Below are 8,827 nucleotides of genomic sequence, written 5' to 3'. Positions count from 1 at the left end.
CAGGAGTCCTCAAAGCGGGGGTCCTGGACCAGTAGTTCGGCACCAGCTGGGAGCTCGTTGGAAATTCAGATGCTCATGCCCCAGGCAGACCTGCTTCAGAGACCCCAGGGTGGGGCCCGGAGAGCTGTGTTTGAAGAAGTCCCCCCTCGTGATTCCCATGCACCTCAAGTTTGAGAACAAGCCTCAGAGAGGTGTGGGCCCCGAGCTCGGTGTGCATTTAACAGCCTCCATCCCAACCAGTCGGTGGGAATTTTAAGAACCACCAGCATAAAGAAGCAAAATCCATCACTAGCCACAAACCAGATATTTTCTTCCTGACCTCCTAACCAACATCCCCCTCTAACTCTGGTTCCCAGTTTCTTTGTTAATTAACTTGTTGGTTGAAATAGTAACACACCAACACAGTAACAATTTCAAACAGTCCAAGAGAGGAGGGAAATCTCACCATAGTTCCCAGTCCTGCTCCCCAGAGGCCACCATGGCCAGAAGCTTCTTGTGGATTTTCCCAGAGCTCTGCTATGAATCCATCTTCACAGCCATCCATTTCCCTTAAACCCACACTCCGGCAGCCGACTGCAGTTTCATACCTCTCCTTCCTCTACTTAATCATGGAGCCACACAAGCCTCTGTTTTCATTACTTGCCACTGTGTGAGAACACTGCCTGAGCGGATTTAAGCCAATCCGCTATGGATGAGCATTTCCATTGCTCCCCATCTTTTAGTTCTATGTGTGATGTTACGTTTAACACCCTTGTGCATATACCTTTATACCAACGGCCGAACGCTAAGGTCTCCAGATTTGTGGATTTCACGGATGAATTAAAAACACTAAGGGGCTGATATGAGGCTGCCTGCTTCTTATTTACCGACAAGGATGTTTAAAAAAAAAAAAAAAAAAAAGCATGCCATTTATCATCACCTCTGTTCCATAAAGTAAAACCACTTTAACACCGAAATCTTAGCAAGACAAGATTTTTTTAAGAGGCAAAAAAAAAAACCGACATGCTTTGCTTCGTAGAAGATTCAGGTTCCTCAGTTACTACAGACCTGCAGTAACTTCCTCCTGGAATGGTTTTCAACACGATCCCGCGAGGGAAGAAGGGATCCAGGATTGCACACGGGCACTCACCCACCAACGTCCCCAAGGGCGTCGTTTTGTAAAGAGAGGCTCCAGCAGGTGCCCCCATCCTGCTCTCAGCGCTGCTGCCCTGCTGTCCCAGGTGTCTCTAGTGCAGAATGAACCTTCTGTCCTCATGAGGAAGGGCCAAGTGAGTTGCTTGGGGAAAGTAATTCCAAGCATGTGCCTGATGAGATTTTTGAGACAGCTGGATTTCATTCTCAAAGAAATCCTTTGGTAGGTGCTCATTCACTCAGCTCTAGCTGATGAAGCCAACTGCTCCGTAATTCAATTGCCTGGTCTCTGCTATCCAGGTGTTAAAATGGCTGGAAAACAGGATGGTGGTCTGACCCCCCCCCCCACCTCCCCGAGAGCACGCCGTCGCACACCTCCTATGCGTGTTTGCAGAGGGATCCTGCGGATGTCTCCTAAACTGGGCCCATCGATGCCTGGTCTGAGGGCAGCAGAAAGCATCACCTGGAAGCCAGAACCCAAGTTTCACCAGGTGACTCGCAGGCACCGGAAAGCTTGAGAAGGGCTGCCCAAGCTGAGCTCTGCAGAGACCCAGAAAGGCATGCAGTCAGACAGCGTGAATGTGGGGGCAGTGAACTGTCAGACAGCTGGCTGTGCATCCCACTCCGCCGCCACGTCTGTCTGTGGACACTGAGTAAGAGGCCCCTCTCTCTCTGGGCCTCAGTTTCACCATCCGTAAAATGGGGGTAAGAATAAGAGCTGCCTCCCAGGAGTTGTTCTGAGGATTAAATATGCTAATGAATGAAGGCATTTTGTCACAGGGCTTGGCACACAATAGGAGCTCAAAAAACATGGATGCTTTTTCCCTGGCCTCAATATAAAGGGACTCAGGCTCCCTCAGGGCCACTGTCTCCCCAGCCCTAACCACCCCCAGAAACCCACACGGTCCTGGGCACCTTAAATTCAGTGGTTGTAAGGCTGTCCTGGGGAGGTGGTTAAACACGCAGATGTGGTGCGTGGTCCCAGAGAGGCTGACTCTGCAGGTCAGGAGTGGGGGCCTGGGACGTCTCCATCCTTCCTCAGCATCCAAGTGTCCCTGGCACACGTGGTCACGGGAGCACTCACAGACCCACTATCCTAAGGCCTCGCTGCCCGGGGTGGTCCTTGGGCCTGCAGCATCACCTCGGAGCCTGTCAGAAATGCAGGACCTCAGGCTGCCCCCAACTATTAACTCAGGATCTGCATTTTAACAAGACCCCTGGGAGACCCAGCATCCCCCAGGTTCAACCTGGTTCACTAAAGGCAAAATGCAAGAACACGGTCAATGTGGTGGCCTCCCGGGTTTGGGCCTCCCAGGCCTCCAAGCCCACCTATTCTTCATAGGACAAGTGTTAGCTATCATCCTCCAGTGTTCAAGCTTGATTTTCCACTACTTCCTGGAGCTGCTCTAATGAAGCACCACAAACCGTGGGGCTTAAAACAATAGAAATGTATTCTCTCACAGTCCCAGAGGTCAGCATCCAAAATCAAGGTGTTGGCAGGGTGGGTTCCCTCCGGGGCTCTGAGGGACAGTCCGTCCCAGGCCTCTCCTAGCTTCTGGTGGCTGCCAGCAATTCTGGGCATTAGGGACCCTGTAGACGCATCAGTGCAGTCTCCACCTGCGTCACCACATGGCTTTGCTGCGGCTGTGACTTCTGTCTCTCATCAGGACACCCGTCATTAGATTCAGGGCCCACCCTAATCCAGGATGAGCTCCTCTCCAGAGCCTTAATTATATCTGCAAAGACCCTACTTCCAAACAAGGTCACGTGCCCAGGGGCCAGGTATGAGGGCTGGGACCTGGCTGTTAAGGGGGGCTGCCATTCAGCCCCCCAAAGGTCTGCTCTGTGGCTTACACCTCTGAGTATTTCAGCCCCTCTTCTCTGGAGGTTTTATGTTGAAGTCTCCACTCTCATCTGGGAGGAAGAAAGGCTGCATCCTCCTTTAAGAGATTTCAGTCTCCGAGAGCTAATGGCGGAGGCTGCCTTCATCCCAGACAGGTGCCACCAGCCTCAATGACAGTGGCAACAGCGGCTATTGACACCCGCCAGGAAACTGAGGCTGGAGAGGGACTGCCATCTGGCACTCCTCCCCCAGGGGTGGGGGCGTGGCCTTGAGACAGGGCCCCACCCACCAACCAGCAAATTTCACAAAATAAACTGGGGCACCGACACCCAGGAGAGGCCACCAGGGAACGATCCGGCCCTAAATAAGAGGATGTTCATCTGGCGGTGCTTTTTGAGACACCTAACACCCGACACTGAAGGATCTGGGAGTTGCTTTGATGAGACCCACTGACTGTAAGTGTCCCCAGGCCTCGGGGCTCAGGTGCTGGAGGTTACCTGAGCTGGGCCACGTGTGACACACACACTTGGACAGCACAGGCTGTTGGATCCAGAGCGTAGCTGAGTCGAAAGATCCAACTTCCCATCGCTCTTGGTGTAGACCAGCGGCTCTCAGCCTGGGACCCTCCTCATCTTCTAACCCTGTCCTGCAGCGGACTTTTGCCTCCAGAACCCACCCTCTTCAGGGCTACTCTGTCTGTGCTCCTGGGTTTGTGGTGGCCATGGGGGTGCACTGCTCAGATCTCTATCCAAGAGAGAACTCAGCAGCCTCCCTGCTCCCAGCCAAGGACAGACCTGGAGGAATGGGTCATTCCGGCCTCCCGGGGGGCTCCTGCATCACCTCATCTTCTCTCTGGGGCTCCCCATCAGCCGGGCCAAGACTCCCTCTGTGCTGCCCTGAGCCTCATCTTCTCTCTGGGGCTCCCCATCAGCCGGGCCAGGACTCCGTCTGTGCTGCCCTGCGCCTCATCTTCTCTCTGGGGCTCCCCATCAGCCGGGCCAGGACTCCCTCTGTGCTGCCCTGAGCCTCATCTTCTCTCTGGGGCTCCCCATCAGCCGGGCCAGGACTCCCTCTGTGCTGCCCTGCAGGCCGAGCCTCTTCCGTCTGCTTCTCCTTTCCCGGGTGTGAGACCCGCACCGTGGGTCTCCCCTCCTGCTCTCTCCCCACCGATCCATCACAGGCTTCCCACCCAATCAGTCTCTTGCACGTCTAATTCCAACCAGGCATCTGAATTGGCACAGAGTTCAACTTGGCTTCTAGCTCAGGACCCAGCAGGTGGGTGGGTACCCACCTCCAGGAATGGGATTCGAGACACACATGGCCACAACCTGACAAGTGCCCTCTGTGTGCATCTCTCTCCCCAAAGTCCCACCCCAAGCAGCAGCCGACCCTACCTCTCCCTCCCCAGCACCCTTGCTCTCTCCTCTCTCCCATCCTTCTCTCCCTTTTAAACACCTGGTCTCCTCTTCCCTGCATCTTTCCTCCGTGCCCTTTCTCATAGAAACATAACCCATTTCCCTGATCAGAGCTATAAAGATCTGAGAGATGCCAATCAGGCAATCCTGCCATCAGTCCCACTTGGAAGCGCATAGAAGGATGGGCATACTTTTTGTTAATATTTTCCCCATCCCATGGACACCAACTTAATAATTACAGTAACTTAATAACTCGCTTTCTGAGTTACTGCTAAGCATCCCTTACTTTACATCAAGATGAAAGTTCAGGGAATTGCTGACCATTTGCCCAGAAGAACCTAAGGAAGGCCCCTCCTGACCAGCCAGTGGTCCCCAGACCACACTTTCCAGAGCTCTGTCTTAGGGGTGCCCCCATTGCCCCTCTCCCCAGCCTGACCTTAGAACTGACAGCACCCCACTCCCCACCCCACAAGCCTTGTGTGCAGAGAAGCACCTCAGCCCCAGGCTTGGGGAGGGCTCCGCCTCTCCTGCTAACCCCAAACTCCCTCCTGGCCTCCCTGCAGCCCCATGGTCCCAGGGCTCTGCCTCCACCTTTTGTTCATCCGCACTGGCCAAGCTAAGTGCATAAGCAGATTCCATGCAAATCGCCCTCAGAAAGCACAATCGGCCTGTGCCAGCCCCGGCCAGTCCAAGAGGCTGCCCTGCCCTTCCATAACCTCCAGCTCCGCAAAGCCACGGGACACCCAGAGCGGGGGCGAGTGGCCCCAGCACATTCGCGGCGGAGGCCGAGGCCTCGGAGAACTTCGGGTGTGTTGCCTCTTTGGTCAGGACTGAAGAGTTCCCAATGCTCTTCTAAGGCCCACCAATCCCACTGTGGAGATGACGAGCCCAGCCCCTCGGCAGCCCACAAGGTGGGAAACAGGGAGACAGAGGCTGCGCCATCAACGACCCAGAGGCTTTCCAGAGGTGCACGCGCCAGGCTCAGAGAAACACGATTCTCCCTCTGAAGTTGTATTTGCCCGTGTGAATCTCAGATCGTTGGTTCCAAGTAAGAGACTCTCAGGTTCAGTCCCTTGCTCTCTAGACCCAGTATTTCTCTGACTGCTCAGAGGAATCTTGTGGGGAGGACGACCCCTGATTTTGCAGGTGGGAGAAATGCTGCTCAGAAAGGTCTAGGAACTTGCCCAATGTCACACAGCTGGAAAGGGCAGCTTGTCTGGCCACCCAGGAACCGACCAAAAGAATCTTCCAACAGAGCTCTGTTCTTTGAGCAAACATAGGTTTGTTGTTATTTTAAAATGTAACAACACCAAGCACACGTACCGTGCTCACAACCTGCCATGTGCTGCTCTGAGCCCTTCACCAGCGCTGTTTCGTTTGATCATCTCGGAGGCAGGTTCAGGCATTAGCCAAGTATTACAGCTGAGGAAACTGAGGCACAGAAGGGTTAACGGACTCCCTCAAAATCACACAAGGAGGTCGGAGCTGGGATTTACACTCGGGCATGTGGTTCGGAATCAATGAGCTTTAATTGCTGCCCTCTGCCACAGAGGAAAGAAAGGAAACACAAAGAAAAGAGAAGTGGGTTTGGCTCATGAACAGGATCAAAACTCACTGAATTTAAGGGCAGAAATCCCCTTGGCCTTTAGCATCGAACAGCTTTTGTGATGAACCCACCGTCAAACAGAGACGGCAGAGCCTCCGGGTACAGAGAGGCGGCCCAGGAGCCAAGCTCCGCAGATTCCCTAGCTGTGTGACCTGCGCCCGTGCTTTAGCTGGCCTCAGTTTCCCCATCTATAAAATGTACATAATCACTCGATCACAAGTGTTGTGAAGAATAATACAACAGGACCAGGAGAAAGGGTCACAGAAGAAGGCGACCTGGGCTTCCCTGGTGGCGCAGTGGTGAAGAATCTGCCTGCCAATGCAGGGGACACGGGTTCGAGCCCTGGTCTGGGAAGATCCCACATGCCGCGGAGCAACTAGGCCCGTGCGCCACAACTACTGAGCCTGCACTCTAGAGCCCACGAGCCACAACTACTGAGCCCGTGTGCCACAACTACTGAAGCCCACGCGCCTAGAGCCCGTGCTCCGCAACAAGAGAAGCCACCGCAATGAGAAGCCCGTGCACCGCAACGAAGAGTAGCCCCTGCTCACTGCAACTAGAGAAAGCCCGCGTGCAGCAACGAAGACCCAACGCAGCCGAAAATAAAATAAATAAATTTTAAAAAAAAATAGAAGAATGCGACCTGGTCAGGGAGGGTGGGAGCTTAGGAGATAGACAGTAAGGAGAGAGGACGAATCAGGCCAGGCTGCAGGAAAGTGTGGTCATGCTCCAGCAGCACTAGTGAGGTCTGAGGGTCTGTTAGAAATGCAGGATCTCAGCCCCAACCCCCAGACCTGCCAAACCAGAATCTACATTTTAGCAAGATCCTCCAGGGAATGTGTATGCAGGTTAAATTCTGAAAAGTCCTGCCCTGCCTCACAGGATTCTTGTTTAGAGTCAATAAAATCTAAAGTTCCTGGTACCTCATTGGCTTTGATAAAGATCAGCTCCTTCCCCCGCTCCACCCTCCCCCAGCCAGTGATCACGATGACCCTGGGGAGCCAGCAGTTAGCAACAGTTGCCCGATGCCTGCACTTCACATACACAATTTCATTTCATCCTCGGTGTCCCTCAGGTGAAGTAGAAACTACTGTCACCATGTTACAGATGAGGAAACAGACGCTCAGAGAGGTCCCTTGACTTGCCCCCGTTCCCTGGGGCCGAGGCAGGAGGGGGACCAAGTCTGTCTGATGCCCCAGCCCTTGTCCTAACCACTGCGCTCTCTTGCCGTGTCACTCAGCCTGCACCCTTTGGAACCCTGGGCTTGTGTGCTGCGTTTCTAAGAGCCACCCCCGGGTCCGCTCTCCCTCCCTCCTCCATCCTCGGCTTCCAGGAGCCTGGAGAGGCGGCATCTCCTGGTGTGAACACAGCCCCCAGGGACCAGTTGGGAAACTCTGGACAAACACGCTGTCCAAGCAGACAAGCCAGAACAGGAACAAAGAAACACAACAATGTTACCGACTTGCAAATTTAGGAGCACTCTGGACTCTGCCGGGTTTGCATTTTTGGCACAGCGACCTTTTGCCCACTCTGCTGGCTGAAATCACTCTGTTCTGATTCTCTCATTCGGGGGCGCAACCAGGACAGTCACCGGGACAGTGAAGGGGACGCAAGCGGTGACCTTTCCAGCAAAGAATGGCCAGTGGCCTCTGCGTTCCTGAGAGGAATTCCCCAGGAGCGACTGAGGACCTCGGAACCAGTTGTGGAAGCATGCTCCTCCACTGCTTACCATCTCCTTCTCTCCTTGGGAGTTCTGGTTTCTGGCTGCAGGCACATACTTGGTTTCCCTTCCAGGGGCGAGGCCCTGCTCTGGATACCCCAGCAGTTTCCTGGCTTCAGTGGCAGGAGGAGAGGCGGGCGTGGGTTCCGACCATCTCCTCCTCATCGGAGGGATGTCAGAGCCAAGGGCCAGGAGTGGGAAGGAAGCCACCGGGCTGAGCAGCTGCTGGAAACAGTCAATGCGGATGCTGCACCGAGAATGTGACCTTGTTGCTGAAATAACATCGTGGATGTGCATTCGTTCGACACAATCTTAAAGCATATTTATGTGTTCCTTGTGAAAGGAATAAAGCTACCTTCCAGAAACAAAAAGCAAGAAATCACACACACCCACTGCGGCGAGGGTTCCCAAACCGCACCCACATTCAGAGACTCACTGGAAGAAGTCACGAGTTTCAGCACAGAGTCATTTCCACGGCAAAGATGTATTTACAGCAGCGGAGTCAGGATACACAGCCAGATCAGAAGGCAAAGACCCACAGCTGGATGTTATCGCCTGAATGTTTGTGTCCCCTCAAAATTCGTATGTTGAAGCCTTAACCCCCAAATGTGACAGCAGCTGGGGATGGGGCTTTGGGGGTGTAGATGGGAAGGGAATACTTGAACTCACAGAGGAGAATGAGAAGAGGATTCAGTTAATTCCTCAGTTAATTAAACATAGCAGCAGACACCAAGAGAGGGGATGTGCTCCTGCATTACTGAGAGGTGCCCATGGTGCTTTGCGGCCCCGCTCTCCGCACTGCTGATGTGGCCCCCCCTCCGCTGCACTGGGCGAAGGGAAGGTTCTCTTTGCTCTGATCTGATCCAGACTCCCCCTCTTCACTGTCATACACTGTGGTGGCCCCGTTTGGGGTCCTCAGGCTGCACTGCTCTGCCCTCGGCGCGTTCCTCCCCCAGACCTCGGGCTCTGTCTGCACTTGCCCGGCAGCAGGGAATTTAAAGGAGTTTGCTCCCAGCTCCCATCCCACCCCAGGGCTCCCTGCTAATGCCTGCTAGATGCCTGCTAGCAGGGCTCCCTGCTAGATGTCTTTTCCTTCATTTTATCCCTGGACT

This window comes from Eubalaena glacialis, chromosome 18, assembly GCF_028564815.1.
Source record: "Eubalaena glacialis isolate mEubGla1 chromosome 18, mEubGla1.1.hap2.+ XY, whole genome shotgun sequence".
In the NCBI taxonomy this organism is placed as follows: Eukaryota; Metazoa; Chordata; class Mammalia; order Artiodactyla; family Balaenidae; genus Eubalaena; species Eubalaena glacialis.
This window is presented reverse-complemented; position numbering follows the sequence as displayed.